General features: G+C 46.0%; 1 protein-coding gene across 5 annotated transcripts in view; it reads right to left on the reverse strand.

The window, feature by feature from the left end:
- Positions 1-13153, reverse strand: part of SEMA6A (semaphorin 6A) — a 183368-nt gene extending 170215 nt beyond the window's left edge. For 3 of the 5 annotated variants that reach the window (XM_044445818.1, XM_044445817.1, XM_044445814.1), the window contains exons 1-2: positions 13027-13153; positions 11340-11560 (exon numbers count right to left, since the gene is read on the reverse strand). The gene's annotated coding sequence lies outside the window, so the exon portion shown is untranslated. Of the gene's footprint in view, positions 1-9662; positions 9738-11339; positions 11620-13026 lie in introns of those variants that run through there. The other 2 variants (XM_044445815.1, XM_044445816.1) reach the window with 2 other exon arrangements.
- Positions 13154-16531: the final 3378 nt, after the last annotated feature.

The following is a 16531-nucleotide window of genomic DNA, read 5'->3' on the forward strand; positions in this document are numbered from 1 at the left end:
AGCAAATTATCTGCTTCCTTATTTCTCTTTCTGAAAAAGATGTCTCCCAGGCAAGAGGAAAGAACAACAACATCTAGAATGGAGCACTGCTGGCTAGCAAAGAGATTACTTGGCCTTTTAGAGCTTCCAGTCTACCTCCAGGAGGAGGAGGTGATGTTCTCTGAAATTAGGCTACCACTTTCACTATTTTACTATTTCACTATTTTATTAGTGTCAGGAGCAAGATCTTCCCTTTTGGTTATGGGATTAAGAATGCTCTCTGTATAATTGCTGGAAGGATGCTGAGGCAGTATTGATGGAAAGCACATGCCAAAAGTACTTTTTTAAAAAAACCCTGCATAATCAATATCTCATTCACTGTACACTAGGAAGATGTCTAGTTTGTATACCCTGGGCCCAGACCATGGAAGAATCCCTTTAAGAAAAACATCGACTCCTGCTGCTCATCTGTTTGGTGTGTCCACTGAAGGCAACTGGATATAGCATCCATAGGAGTAATAGAATGCATTAAAACACAGAACAAGAAAGTTCCAACAGGCTCATCCTACACAGTCTGGCATTCAAGCAAAAATAAAAATACCACAGATTTCAGCATGCTAAGCCCGATTCCTTTCTGTATGAGAGCGCCAATATATTCAACATGAATTCCAAGACTCTGCTCTGAAATACTGTATATAGTAATAGCTATTATTAAAAATATTTTTAAAAGGAAAGGTCAGTACTGAATGTGGTGAGTTACCATATGGCTTCCCTCTTGAGATGCAACAACTGGCAGTTCTGTTAATAGCTGCCTTATCATTTTCCATCTCTGCTTTCATCTACACGGATACACTTTAGACTTTTGTTTTAAATAGTATACTTAGACAAAAAGGAAATCATAGCCTTTCATATATCTAAAGCAACAGCAACAACTACCACTGCTTCTTGTTGGCTGGTAACATTCCAGGTAAAAAAAAAGGTTCATGATTTCAGGAAAATTTAAGTTGTACAGTTTCCTAACAAACTGGCACAGAGGGAATCTCTATGGCAGGCCCATCAATAAAACGTAACTGTTGATTAAACCTTACCTTGAATCAAATTTTAGACATGAAAACAGATCACTCGTAGACTTCAGTTTTGGTTGTCTGTTACATGTAGTTGATTATTTGATGGGGGAACACGCCGATATATCCATTTACTTTATCACTTTCCTCCAGTTCTTATGATCTTTCTTTATGTAACATTAGCAGTTTTTATGCTTAACTGTCAAGACTAGTAGACAGCTTCCATATGAATATTTTTAACATTTACTGTACTCTGGCAGTCTGGATGTTTCATTTTCCCAATGTTATTTTCACTTTTCACAGCAAGTTTCCAAATCTCAGGACAACATCTACTGGCTCAGTTATCACTGAAGGGGTGAATCTGTGCCTGGGTTGCTACTCGTTCTATCATGGGAGCTCCTGAAAACTTCTCCACGCAAAAACAAACAGTGATCTAGGATTGCAACTGTGCAAGCTGGCATTACTGCCAAGACACACAGATCTGACACCATAGTAGGATTTAGGCCTATGCTGCTATAACTCTGTCATGGGTTGTAATTGTTGGAAGCTGCTTCTTAGCTTGAAGGTGGAACGCACACGCAATAAACACAAAGTACATGGTGAATTTTCTGATTTGCTACAGGTAATCCGTTAGTGAGCATCTTGGTCTCTAAGCAGCTGAAGGACCTAGTAACTCAAAAAGTAGGTCAGTATCCACTGGAAAGCAACACAAGTCTTTATGCAATGTCTTAAAAGAAATCTACCAGCCATTTTAATTCAAGATTCCATACAATTATTCCTATTTTTCAGATCAAAAACAGGACTGGCAGTGTCTTAGAGAACCGTAATAAAAGCAGGGATGTGAATTCATGATTCCAGGCCAAATTCCTGATAAGATAATTAAGTACTGCTGACCTATCTTTCAGCACAATCTGCCAAAGATCTTGGATTTAAGCCAATTTAGTCTCACTGAAATTGAGTGTACTAATTCAGCTTAAATGCAGTTATTTAGCTTGCTTTATGGAGAGTGAGCTTAGTAAATTTAGTTAGATGAACAGTATCACTGACATCAGATAGCCAGTCCTTGAAAAATTGATCCAAACTGATTCCAAAGCACTAGCAACTTAAACAGAATCTTCTCCATTACTAGACATGTAACCCCCAATGCTTTCAGATGAGAAAAATCATAACATCCTCCCCTTGTAACCATCCTGTGAATTTGTCCATTTCCCCCCATAAAACATCTGTGGGGGCAGGGTTAGGGATAGTACAAGGAGACCCCACCCACCTTCCCTCCCTCCCTCCCTCCCTGGTCTGGAAGGACCCACAATCCAAGAACTTACCATCCATGGCCATTTTTAGTTCCACACATTATCCACATACCTATCTGGCGGTGTTGGCCAGGAACTGATCAGGTAATGAGTGGAACTGTATGTCCTATTAAGCCATACAATTAAGCTGTGGTGGGGTGGTTGTTCAGAGAATCACTCAGCTCACAGTGACCCCAACAGACAATGGCCCCACTGTTGGTGGCTTTCCCCAACTTCTGCCTCAGTTTTCCAGCCAACTCTGGAATGCACCCCAGTATATTTCATAGCAAAACCCATCTCACCTTCCTCTACCTATTCCAATCATAACCCTATTTTCTTCACCACCATCTTGTTTTTAAAAAATGAAGTTGGATTTGAGAGAATTTTCAGCCCCTGAAAATGGCACATTTTAATGCATATTTCTGTAGGTCCTTCATAGGTGCAAAAGTGCGCAGTTTTGGTGATCCAATATGGACAGTCTTCTCTGGTCTATTCACATTATCTACTTCAGCAAAGGGAGGACATGGCAAGGTTGCATACATGCTAAATTGCAGCTAGCTGCCAACTGAAAGTATTTGTAAGCAGAGAAAATGCAGGGAAAGCTGATACATCAAAATGGAATGGCAACAATATCACCCGCTTATGCATTCATTTCATTTATAGCCCAGTTTTTTTCTTACACGGAACCCAAAGTGGTTCACATAATTCATCCTTTCTGCCTTATCCTCATAACAGCTCTTTGCAGTAGGTCAGGCTGGGAGCCCAAAGTCTCCCAGTGAGCTTCTTGACTGAGTTGGGAGCTAGAATCTGGACCTCCTGGGTCCCAGTTCTGCACTTTAATCATTACACTGCACTGACAATGTAATAATCTTTGCTTTGTCGAGTCCAGCACTTTCAACATTTCCCTAAGTTTCTAGCAGCTCAAAAAAGCAATTTTGTCCCCTCACCCAGCTCCTCCTTGGAGCACTTACTGTTTCAGTTATTGCAGATCCTGGTTCTAAAAAAATGTAGATTTATATAGAAATATTTGTAAATTTAATGGCTGGGCAGTAAATAAAGGCAAATTTTTGCACCTGCAGCAACTTTCCAAAAAAAAGGAGTAAGCTCTCCATTCTGGAGTAGCTGTAATGTCCTTGCCCCTTTTTGGTTCACGTTCTTTGCTTTTTTGCCTTTGACCAGTGTCTTTCCCCAGAGAGTCAACTGTGTGCAAATGAGCCTATGTACATTCTCACCTTGCACTGGATAGCTGTGTGTGCACTTGCATACCTGCAACAGACTGACCAATCAGTGATAATTTTAGATGCTCTTTTCAGGGCCCAACAAATAAATGAAAGAATGATTATGCAGCCCCACACAGGCTTTTTTGATGCTCCTTTAAGAAACAAAAGTCAAGGAACAGTTTCATCTTTTCCACCTTGTTCCACTTAGCATCAGTGAAAGGGCAGTCACTGTGAGATTATGGAATAAGCAGTGCAGGAGGAAGGCAGTTACTACTCTTGCTGAGAATCTTCATACTTGTTCCAACAACCCATGATAAAATCATCCTGTTGAGTTCCAATGATGCAACAACCTACTGTGTTGGAAGTGAGAAAGATAGCTGCTCTTGGCACACATTCACAAGGCCTGCTGGCAGGACTTCAGGGCAGGAATGTGAGCCAGTTCCAGATGCTGAGATGAGAGAAGCGGAGACGCTAATCTCAAGTCAGCCTCCCCAGGTGTGCAGGGTTCAATGGACCACTCTGTACATATTCAGATATTTGTTCTGGGGATTTGTGCTTCCGGAAATGCTTTGGTCCATAAGGAACATTTTTGCAAGAAAGGCCTGTGGCTTTGAATGTGCTAAGGGAGGGACCCTAGCTGACAAACACCTCGAACCCAATCTAGTATTCACCTCCAAGAACTTTCCTTAAAATCATGCCTGGACCCCATCCCTTTGGGAGGGGCCTTGTGACAGTGAACACACCTCCTCTCTGTATGATGATTCTCTAACTGGACTGCACTCCTCTGCCAATGTCTCGTCATGGGGTCGAGGGCTCTAGCTGCCTCATCTCTCTGAGAAACTCCTCTGCTCCAAGCCCCCTCCCACTAACGGTACATCTGGGTTATTCCCAGGGGCTGCCAGTACACCTGCCTTGAGATGAGCCTATCCTCTCCTGTAATCTCAACATCTGAAACTGGCCCACACTCCTACTCTTCCTATTCCTCCTCTTCCTCTGAAGTCCAGCCAGCAAGCCTTAAGAATGTGCTCCAGGAGTGGCTATCTTTCTCGCTCCCAACACACTGTGGGTCAACCAAACCATGAAAGAGGAGCCACCTGGTGAAACCCATGCAGTGTTCAGATGACACAATAGTCTACTATGGCTGGCTACTCATGGTGGGTCGTCATGCTGTGTGAACCCGATCAATGCAAGCTATTGCAAGGCCACAAATGCCATACTACTGAGCTTCATCAGTACCAAAATGGGTGATCCAGGCTGCACGCAACTCCCTAGCCCAAGACTGGATAGGCAGGAAGGGGGGTGGGGAGCCAGTAGCATATCAATGTAAGCCACACTATGCTTACTTATCAATATCACAAAACTCATTTGAATTTGGAGCTAATAAATGTTCTCAGGATTGCTTAGGGAAAGCACTCAAACCTGTAACATCACATGCACTTTCTGAGTGAAGTTTAGTGGCAAAAATATGGCATGAGACATGGGTTGTTAGTCAAGGACTTTCTGAATTGGGGTGACTGTGAATAAAGATACTGGCTGAGTATGGATAAGAGGTTAAAGCAAAGTGCTGGGAGGACATCAACATAACGTTATAGTGGGGATCGAATCGAGATGGCTTCCGATTCTAGCCTCACAAATGTGATTCCTGCTGTGACTGCCCTATTATAGCTGTGGGCTGAAACAGCAGCTGCCAACCCACTGGCAGCTGCATCTCTCTCTCAGGTGACCTGATCACTGTATATCTCTTACCTATCTAACCGTGGTGCTTTGAAATGTAATTAGTTAATTACTGGAAGCACTTCACGACCCACCAATTAAATACATTACAGAAGAAATACTAGCTTGTGTCTTATTTTGCTGCCATGGAGGAAATGTGGGGGAGGAATTGGGCAAGATGCAGAAAAGAGTTTGGGAAAAGAACCTGATTAACACTCGCAAATAGCCATTCTAATCCACATCTGGGGCCCATGCAAATCTTGCTAATAAACCACTCTTTCTCTGCTGTCAATATTTGTATTCAGAGGCCAGCCTAAATAACCCACAAACACAGCCTTCTTGATCTCCTCTCCATTCCTGTGCTTTGATACTTGCTAGTTTTGCAGCGACAGTGAGCGCTATGCTCCATATTCTGAAAAGGCTACCAATGCTCTTAATTACATTAACCATGGCTTCTTTTCACTAGACAGATAATGAGGCAACAGCCATGATGTCTGCAGCTGCAGGGAACGTTAAACTAGTCCACTCCACGGATAAGCATAGGTGCACTCTTTGCGCTGGCAAACTCCTAGACAAATTACATTAAAAGCTTTTGTTTGACTGAGACATATTCTGTAGCTTACTCAACCTAATATTTAATCCATCCCTGACTGGTTTCAATTGATTGTGATGTTACTTTTCTCCAGCATTACATCAGGGTTGACATAGTCAGAATCCACAATGACTTGTCAAATATTTTCTCAATACTATAGTATCTTAAAGATAAAAGGCCCTTAATCATTTATCAGTAAATGTAGCTCCTTTGCCTTAAACCCCCAATTCTACACATCTTTTTGACTGGATCCAAATGATACTACCCCAGTGATTAATCCCATCTGTCTTGGACTCTGAAAGATCAGTCTATCCTTAATTTTGCAAGGTGGAAAAGCAGCAGTAAAGGCTTCACCTTCATTTCTATTGCATCTTTTCCTGCTATTCCTGCCCACATATAGTTTGCCTTGTGAATTTAAAATGTTACAAGCCACTTGAAATTTCAATGTATTACTACAGTCAATCTTTAACCTTTCAGGATAATGAGTGATAGACCTCCACAATACACTGAACATTCATTGAGACAGCACAGCAGTGTATTCCTGCAAGCAGGCAGGATGGGATGTGTGTATTAGGGGAAGTCAATTTAATCCCTTTATGTCCTTGGCTGCTGTGAGCCATCTGAACTCCTTTCGCATGTATTTTATGTATTGTTTTTCTTACTCTTGTGCAGATGACAGTTTCACCATCCCTTCACCAAAGCAAGCAAGCAAACAAATAAGTTTATAACTGCCTACTTCCTTTTAACAAGCACAGTTCTATTTTCAATTATCACAGGTCATTAATTTGCTGCCTCTCTTTTTTTATCAATGAAGGTGGCTTCTTGCCCTTAACCCCTGTTCCCTCTTTCTCCAGACTTCAGCAGCAATAGCTCCACCGCTCAAATTACAACCTGTGAAAAGGGAGTATAACTAGCATCTACTTTTGTTACCATTAAGTAGCTGGGGATGTTAAGTACACATGTTCTTTATCCGTTTGAGTGCACAAATACCTTACCTTTCAAGAACATTGGTTTAGTAGATGAAGTAGATCTTTTTAATCAGCAGGAAAAAAAGCAGTATGATGCTACTAATGGAAAGCATAGGGAGCATATGTGGACACTGGATTTTTAAATGTATGCTTCAGATTTCCATTGACTTTTTTGTATAAAGCAAATGAACCAATCATCTCCTATCTACTGTATGCCCTGCCTACTGCCCCCCCCTCCAACAATGTTTTAGTGTTTACATACAGGACCAACCATCCTCAAGTTCCTCCACATGTTAATCACTACTAATGTCAGCAGATTTTGCTAAGCAGGAAAGGGATCAGTGACTGCCATCTTTTATATGAGGGTTTTTTTAATAGTGTTCTCAAGAGATCCAGATTTTTGCTTTTAAACTTTTAAGTAGCTACCAATGTTTAAATACTATTATTCCAATCCAAGTGCAACTATTGCATGCAGAGAAATATCCTGGTGATGCACTTTCACTTAAGGAGGGCTATATTCTCCTCATGCACTAGATAGCATGCGGTTAATACTTGAAAATCCTTTTAAAAGTTTAGAGGCTAGATTATCCCTGCTCCCTATACACATCCACCCAGAAGTCAACTGAGTTCAGCGAGACTAACTCTATAATAAAAGTGTACAGGACTGCAACTTTAAACAATTAATTACAATAAGAGGGTCCTTTTTGTCATTTTGAAAACAAAAAAGTCTGACATGTTTGAAAGTAATATCTCTAAGGATCAATTCAGTTGTCCTGAAAGCTTTGCTAAAGCATCTTCATATCCATTGAACTATCCCTACTGAATTCTATGAATTTATTTCTGAGAAAAGCAATTACTCCAGAAGCATGCATTGCAGTATCTAGACAAAAACATAAACAGCCCCCCCTCAGATTACCAGTGATTTAATCTCTTTTAAAGGTCACAATACAAAGACAACACTGTATTTTACAAAGATAAATTATAATAAAACACAAAAGGATATTAGCTGGAGACAAGATTCTGCCACTTTTACTTAATGTTAGCCTAATAATTAACATTGATTCTGAAATGTGATTTGAGCTTGCATATCTGCTAATAAAGGTTGCTTGGTGCCTTCATATTATCTTTAAGATCTGCTTATACTGATCTAAATTCCATTATGTTCTTTTCCTGTGTGGATGACCAAATATTAGCTCATCACAAACAAGCCAAGTAGCCAAAGTTTTGTTTGTTTGTGATGGAGTTTTAGCCATCAGTGTGCTTAAATAGGCACAAAGCTGTAGTTTTTCCAATATATTTATAAGCAACCACTCACTTCTTTGGAAAGACAAAGGCTAGTTCCTCCAAAAAATGGTGACAACTTTTCATAAACAGGCATACAGAATGAAAAGGAAAACCCCCACACAATTACTAAGGCATACTAGACACTGCATAATAACGGCAGGGTTAGGAATTCTCTGGTCTCAGACAACTGTATCAATAAAGCACAGCACTCCACTTTCCTCTTTGTTAAAACTGCCCGTAAACCAAGAGGGGTTGTGATTCAGTATTTATCCTGGTTCAGTCACCACAACCAAAGTGGATTGTCACTACACTTTCCATTAAACTTTTGCAAAACAAATCGGTGTGTCAACCAATAATCTGCAGATTCTTTTTTCATCTAACAAAACTCACACTTTTCAGAAAACCCTCTTGGAACCTTTCCAACAGACAAACTGGATTCCCTAGGTCATAATGCTTTGTCTGGATTTGCATGGACGGACGAACTGTTAGTTCTGTTGCGCACACTCTAAGGAAGCCAGCAGCCAGCAGTCTGGCGTTCCCCATCACTCCACTGCCTGAGCTGCCTTGGCTCTGCCCCACTTCTCCAACAGACCAGTGGGCACAAACAGCAATGCACGGATTTGCAGGCTCCCACTTTTGCTCATGCAAATTCAGTCACAGCCCTTAACACACATTATTATCAACTGAGAGCTTTTCATGCTTGTGTACCACCCGGGGCACCATCACCCACCCCATGCATCTTCTTTTGCCACCAGCATCTGTACTACTCACAGTTGGACTCACTTAAGGTATTTTGGTGGTACGATTGCAGAAACCTGACTTTTTTTTAATGTGAGCCTTCCCAGGAACAGCTCCTTTCCCAGCCAATGGGGAACTTCCATTAATCCATTTCTTTCATCAGGCTTAGCCCATTTCCACCCAGCAGTTCTAAGGCAGTTTGGCAGAATAAAAGTTCAGTTGTGCAATCTGACCCTAGGACTACATTTTTCAAAGGCAGTTTCCCTACTGCTGGCAGTCTTCCTAAGAGGCCAAAGAGAATATTATGGGAGAGCACCTGAATGTGTTAAATCTTTGTTTCTAAGAGGACTTAGGGCTGCCGGAAAGCTATACTTTCTGCCTTGGCATCCTGCCTCCCTAACACAAAATGTAGAGCTGGCTGTAATGGATCCAGGAGCTGAAGGTGAAGAAATCACTCTGCACATGTTCAAAGACACTTCATTTATTATTCTTTACAGTGTTCCAGAAAGTAATACCTCTGTTGAAAAAAGGTTCCTTTCTTTATGCCTAGTGAGTCCTAACTCTTGGTAGTTAAGTTTTAGGAGCGTATTCGGCTGGGTCCAGTCCTCCTCCACATACACACGTGCATTTCTGCTCTGACTCTCCAACCTTACGCCAGCATCTTTAGAATGGGTTCCCAATTAAATATTATATCGCATGTTATATAAACAAATGATAAGGTAGTTTCTTTCCTCAAGGGACCACTTTGCAATTGCCCACTTCTCGAAGATTTCTCTCTTCCTTCTCCGTGTTACTCGTCCTCCATATGGCATTACCTGAACATCGAGCATTGCCTCTCCCGTGCCCGTGTCCCACGCGTGGTCCAGTGGAAACCTTCAACCACACCTCCTTCCAGTGCTGCCCTCTTCCCCTTCCTCCTCCTCCTCCTCTGCTACCTTCACCACCTCTTCAAGGGGGTCATTTAGTCCTAAGAACTACGCGATCTCCCCTTCCTCCGCCCAGTCAGCTCGGCTGCCTCCAGAGAAGCTACCTTATCCCCACGTTTCGGGCAGTCGAAGTCACCGGAACAGGGTGCAGTGGCGGTGCAACCGGAGAGCCCCACACGCCCACGCCACAGCGCCCTAGGAAGGGACGCAGCGCGGCTGGCGGAGGGGAGACCGGGAAAGACTCGGGGGACCGCAACCCCGTGAACTCCTCCCTTCGGAGGAGGCTGCAGGAGGGACTTAGCGGGGGAGGGAGGTGCGAAGACGTCCGCGCGCCCCCTCCCGCGCCTTTCCCCGGCGGCGGCGGCGGCGGCCGAGCGAAGCCAGAGGAGCAGCGGAGCAGCCCCGTCCTGCGCACGAGCTGACAGGCTTGGAAGCACCGCTCGCTCCTCTCCCAGTCATTACAGGCAGGCGGCACTACACCAAGTCGCCCTTTCCTTCAGCCTTGCCCGCCAGCTCTTCTGGGTGAAGTAACGTAACTGCCCTCCACAAACCCTTCCCTCCGTGGGAGGTTCAGCGGCCGGGGGGGGGGGGAGCCCCTGTTCGCGTCAACGCCAGTCCCCAATCTTGCAAACAAAGCCGGAGACGGGCGGCGGCAGCCGCGCGAATGCGCCCCCCAGGGAGCAGGGTGGGCACGGAAGGCGGCGGAGAGGCGTTGGCCCGAGTGGGGAAGAAGGACTTAACTGGGGGGGCAGCCGCCTCGGCCCCAACTTGCACCTCCTTCAAAGAATAGCGGCCGGTCTTCCTCTTTGGCTAGAGACCCCGCCAGCCAGCCAGCCAGCCAGCCAGCCAACCTGTCCCAGTTCCTCCCCGCTTCTTCTCCTCTGCCATCACATTGTCTCTGGAACAAAGACTCCACGCCCATCCTCGCCCCCCAAGGAAACCTCGTGTTGAGGGACTGGAAAAGCCGGGCGAGGAGCGGCGAGGCTGCGCTCCCGACCAAGGCGCTTTGTGTATGTGTGCATGCGAGCGCGCGCGCGCGCGCGCGCGTGTGTGGCGGCGGCAGCTTCGGCAAAGCAACCGTCCCTCCCGCAGCGTCCGGGCGAGCAGCGGGGCAAAGTCGCCCCAAGCCGGGGAGGAAAAAAAACAAACCCAAACCAAGGAAGAAGCGGAGGTCGGGGAGGAAGAGCGAGAAGGATCCCGGCGCGCTTCCAGCAAAACAAACGCATCCGATGCTCGCCTCGCTGCCAGTTTGTGCAAATAAAAGCACGGCAAGGCATCGGTTCTCCCCCCCCCCCCCCCCCCCCCCCCCAGACACACAACACACACGCACACACTCGTCCCTGCAGACGGCACTCGGAGAGAAAGTGGCGCCGACATAAACCGTGCACAAGCCCTCGCCTTCCTCGCTGCGCGGCTGCTTCCTCCCTCCTCATCGCGCCCCGTCCGGCTGCCTTGCAAGGCTCCTCGCGGCGGTGCAGCCGCTTTCCCCCGCGCTTCCGAACGCCGCCCCCAAACAATGCCCCGCGCAGATCCCGAAGCGCAGCGCTGGGAAGGGAGTCCACGTACCTCGTTGGTGCATGTATCTGGGAAGCTGGAGAGGACACAGCACTAGCTGATGGAGTGTCCCATTTAGTAATCCAGTTAAGGGGATCGCTCAGCGAAACTCGATCCACTCTCGCCTTTGCAATCCTTTGTCATTATTACATGTGTGCTTCTGGAGTGCGGGTGGGGGAGAGCGATTCAATATTTCGACTTCTTTGGGAGATCCAAGCGCAATGTGTTCATCTCTACGGAAGGGGGGGAAGGGGGGAGGGTGGGTGTGGGGAGGGGGGATAAAGGCGCTTCGATTACTCCTCTTCCAAATGCCACTCGGATCTCCACTCCAGTAACTCCCCTTCCGACGAATTTTTATAGAGAAGTCCTTTCAGGATCTTGTCCCGCCCCTCCAAAAAAGTGCTCCTGGCTGGCAAGGTTGTTCCAGGAAAACTCCTCCACGGCAGGCGGCGCAGCTTGTGCCCCCACTGGAAAGCGCGCTGCACCCCAGCTCGCTCGGTCATTGAAGTGTGTTTGGGGAGGACTTCGGAGCAGCCTCTCTCTCGATCTCCCCCGTGCCCTGCCTCTCTTCCCACTGCTAGCCTCCGTCCCAACTCTTCTGTCACTGGAAGCGGCTTGGCTGGGGGTGGAGTCAAATCCTGGGCTGGATTCCGTGGAAACGGACTGGCCCGATTATGATTTCCACCTACACCCACTTCTGCGCATGAATGAGTGGGGCGTATGGGGGCGCGTATTCGTGAGTCGTGGGCATTCACACATCTCCAACGGGACTGACACACCGCCGCAGCCACCCATACATACATGCACATGCACGCACATCAACAACAAAGTTATAAATTTGTTACTCTATCCCCCATTCTCTGTATGCATCATTCTGGAATGTTACTGAACAGGATTATGGGGCACGGGATAAGTTTCTACCTAATTAAATTGAAAGATATTTTAAAAGGAAAGAAGAAGAGAAAGAAGGGGGGATACTCGAGAAAGATGAACTACCAGGAAAGATTTGTTCATCGATTTTTTTTTTTTTTTAACGAGAAGTTGAAAGGGATACATTAAGTCTTTTCAAGCCAAGCAGCGATAACGAGGCTGGAATTTTCACCGCAACGAACAATACGGACGAAAGCACAAGCAAGTGCATGGGGATCTCTGCAGAAGAAACAGCTCACAACATAATTGGAAAAATCTACCCCCAAATCCAACCCTTTTCAGAATGCTACCCGCGCGTACTAACACCTGAGAAGCGTAAGGGGGGCGTAGCCCTTTCACAAACTTTCTGTAGGAAAGGCAACAGTATTGCCTGCGTTAAAGGAAACTTGAGAGAACATGCTCAAAGTCACTGAGACCTCGTTTGTCCCAGGATTTCTCTCCTTCTCTAGCAGTTTCTCAGGTTTGCCTTGTCTGCATTAAACGGCCGGGTCTTCTACCTGAAGTTGGGGCAGAAAAGCAGAATCGGGATGAGGGGCGTGGGGGCGGTGTTTGCCCGCAAAATAGTTCGCCGAGGGGAAAGGAGGAGGGATGGACAGCGCGCACACTTGCTGAAGCGCTGAGGAAATGGGAAACACTGACAAAAAAGGAGGAACCAAACGGACAGGGCCTGGAGTCTGCGCATGGAAAGGCAAGTGGGGGGGGGGGGACCGGAGCGCTTTGCCGCAAGCCTGTCCCGTGGTGCAGCGAGCCTCGTCCGCACACGCGCTACCTGAGCGGCCGCCGACAGCACGCCGAGCGCAGGGGGGCTCCGTAGCCGAGCGAGGGAAGAAGTCGTTCTTTTGGAGACCTGCCTCTTGCTGTTCGCCGCTTTTGCCAGAAGGAGACGCTACGCCAGTGATGCTTTAGCAAGCAGGGGGAGGCGAACTTGCAAAAGTTTGGTGGCCTGCTGCAGTCCAGCTGTGAGCGACATGTCACCCAGTTGTGTCTTTTTGTTTAGTATCAGGATCGGGCCCTTTCGGGAACTGCCGCGGCTGCGACAATTTGCGCACGGACACCGTTGCAAGTGCAGGCTCGTCCTTGGCTCTGACGCCCCTCCTGCCAGGCGCGTTGATGTAGCGCGCGGGGACAAGATCAGGAAGCACGCACTGTCAAGCAACATGGAGCCGCCCGCGTTTGTCGACTTTCCGGAGCTTCTGATAAAAATATAAGGGAATGAATTGCTCTAGCAGCTACATAGCTGGAGGATGCTAATCTAATGCCTTCCTTCTCCCCACCAGCGGAATGCAGATCACGCTGCAATGTTTCTTTAGCACATCAGTCTGGTCCTTTCCCGTCATCTTGCCTTTCTCTTTCTTTCCGCCTTTCTCTCTCCCCCCCCCCCCCCGCCCCAGCCGCTTTCTCCCAAATCCCAGTCTGAGAGCTACTGGCTGGGTTAATCCGTCCCTGTCTCGAAGCTAATCAGCCCGGTGAAGAACAGGAGCAGCAGCGGCAGCAGCAGCGCTAATAAATTAATCCTCCTGCTTCGCAGCTCCCTCCCGCCTGGGAAAACCTACTGACTGCCGCTAATCTTAATGCTGCTAACTTGGGCAACGAGGCTCGCCAGCGCTCCCAGCGGCCAAGGCGACACGCCGCAAGAGGAGAGCATCTCTGTGCGCTTCTTCCTGTCGTCGTTCCTGCCTGCGTCCTCCAAGCGCGCTCCCTCAACTCCGCGCCTGATTTACATGTTAATTGTGTCTGAGGAAACTTCTTTAATTGCCAGAATTAAGCAGAGCAAACGGATTGCTTCACGAGCTGAGCCAAATTAATTCCGGGTTTAGCTCCTTCCCTTAGAGAAACAGACAATTAAGCTGTCTCGTTTGCTCTCTATGGTTATATTTGCCTGTTAAAACACATTGATTTTTTTTTCAAAAATAAAAGCAAAAAAGGTGGATATTTTGAATATCAATTCTATTGGCCGTTGCTTGTTTCACAGAGGTGTAGCGTTCAAGAGGCTAGCTCTGAAACAGGTTTCAAACCACACATATCAGCAAAACATGAGCAATTGCTTTTTTTCATTATTAATACTGAAAGAAAAGATATTAATGTACTGTTGACATACACTTTTATTTTCCCAACTCTAATGTTTTGGATGTTTGGAAGCTACCATCTAAGCTCCAAGACATCAGAACAAGCAGCCATTCACACAATCAGAGCAGTGTTGGGTTGTGAGATTTACAGTTCTATCCCATCTCTATTTTAAGGAGCTCAAGGTGGCACACAATTTATTCCATCCACGTTCATACTTACAAGTTAAGGTGAAAGAGTGAATGGCCAAAGTTCAACCAGTAATTAATTAATTATATTTATATCTTGCTTTTTTTCCTTACAAACTCAAAGCAGCTTACATCATTCTCCTGCTCTCAGTCTTATCCCCACAATAACAGCCCTGTGAGGTAAGTTGGGATGAGATTCTGTGAGTGGCCCAAACTCATGCAGTTGGCTGCATAGCTGAGCAGGGATTAGAAACCAGATCCAGCACTCTTCACCACTACACTGCAGTGGCTCTCCATTTCCCTAAATTTCATGGCTGAGTGGGTATTTGAAGGTGGGTTTCTCCAGCCTGCATCAGACACCACTGCGCTGGCTCCATGTTGAAGCATCAATATGATTCTCTTCTTATATTCCCAGATGGGAGCTCAACAGATATTTGCAAGCTTCAGCACAAAACTGCATGAAACACAGTTCAGGAGAGAGGTCATTTTTCTCATCTCTCCAGTCTCCATCTTCAGGTGTCATTTCTTCTTCCAATGACAGATCAAGAGCAGTGAGGTCAGCATTTTGGTTTTCAAGCAATGTCCAAGGCTTGGTAGCGTACAGTTGGCCAATCCCCGTTCGGCAGCTGCACCTTGCTATAGTCAGAGTGAGTTGAGAACTGAGCAATTACAGGGCTATTTCATCACACAGTGAGCCCTGGAAGGTGGCAAAGGAGAAGCTGATGACTGTGCTCTTGCTTTAAGAGATAAGTCATATATACCAAAAGCAAATTTATTTTCCATGTGTTTTTTTTGTGTAGGCAAGAGTCCCATCTATGCAGATGAAAAGTGACAGCAGGCTTGGAGGGTGTGCAGAAGTACAAAGTGTCTGAGTGGGATTTAAAAACAACAACAATAAAAAAAACCCGCACAGGCTAATGAAGACTAAGCTTGCTTAGTGGGGCAGCGTCCAGCTGTGTCATTCTGCAAGCACAGATGACTGTTGGCGGGAGGACAGAAAACTGTGTGTCAGGGGAACAGGGGATGGAGTGGAATAGCCTGGCAAAAGGCATGAGCTGGTGGTGAGTTGCACCCTGAACAGCACCACTCCACACTGCAACCAGTTGCTGAATGTCCCTCTTGAATATACTTTTTTAAAAGTTTCAAATGCAGGTCTTCCCTTATCATTCCCATAATCTCCCCTCCATGCCTGTCCTTGGGATTTCCCAAAGGCTACTGTACTGCCTTTCAGGCAGTTATCCTTTTAAGCCATTCCCACTCATTACATAAAGTGGCATTATAGACCATGGGAAAATCCACTGCTTCAGATCTTTGAGCAATTATTGGGCAATCATGCTAGTCACTGAAGCAGTCAGGGGAGATTTATGTGTCCTATTCCATATTCTCCTTTTCTGATTTCAGCCAGCTTCTCTGATTACTGAGGCTAATTGATCTGTCTCTTGTTCCTAACCAGGGTTTTAACTACAATAAATCTACATACGTTCTGGTCTGCACGCTTTGCCAATACCAATATTAATGCTTAGGATGGACCACACCAGAGACTACCTTGGGACAAGGTTTAAAAGGATTGGCAAAACATAGGAAAATGGTGCAGCAACCAAGCTGAGCCTCACAGGCTAACTTACAGTGTCTACTGTTGAAGGGCTGATAACCTTCTTCACTCTGTTTTATGAAGCTGTATCAAAATGAACGTTGCTTTAAATGGTAATTCAGTCATTAAGTAAAAGGAAGGGAGCAAGAAATGTTTCTGCCTGCTCACTAGGCCCCACGTGGTACACTGGGCAATATCCCGGAGAGAACTGTGGTTGTACAGCAAGAGTTAAGCCATGCTGGTAATTTTCTACTGGGTGTTGAAACATTACCTTCTCATGCACGGATTGGGAACTTGTAGCCTACAGGCCTAATCCAGCTTGCTAGGTCAGACTGGCCCTCCAGAGTTTTTCCAACAGCCAAATGCCCTTGCCTAGTTCACCTTATAGTTTCTGCTCCCTGTGCACTTTCCTTCTCCTTCCTCCTAGTCGT

Source organism: Varanus komodoensis, unplaced genomic scaffold (genome assembly GCF_004798865.1).
Source record: "Varanus komodoensis strain SLA01 unplaced genomic scaffold, ASM479886v1 scaffold5, whole genome shotgun sequence".
Classification (NCBI taxonomy): domain Eukaryota; kingdom Metazoa; phylum Chordata; class Lepidosauria; order Squamata; family Varanidae; genus Varanus; species Varanus komodoensis.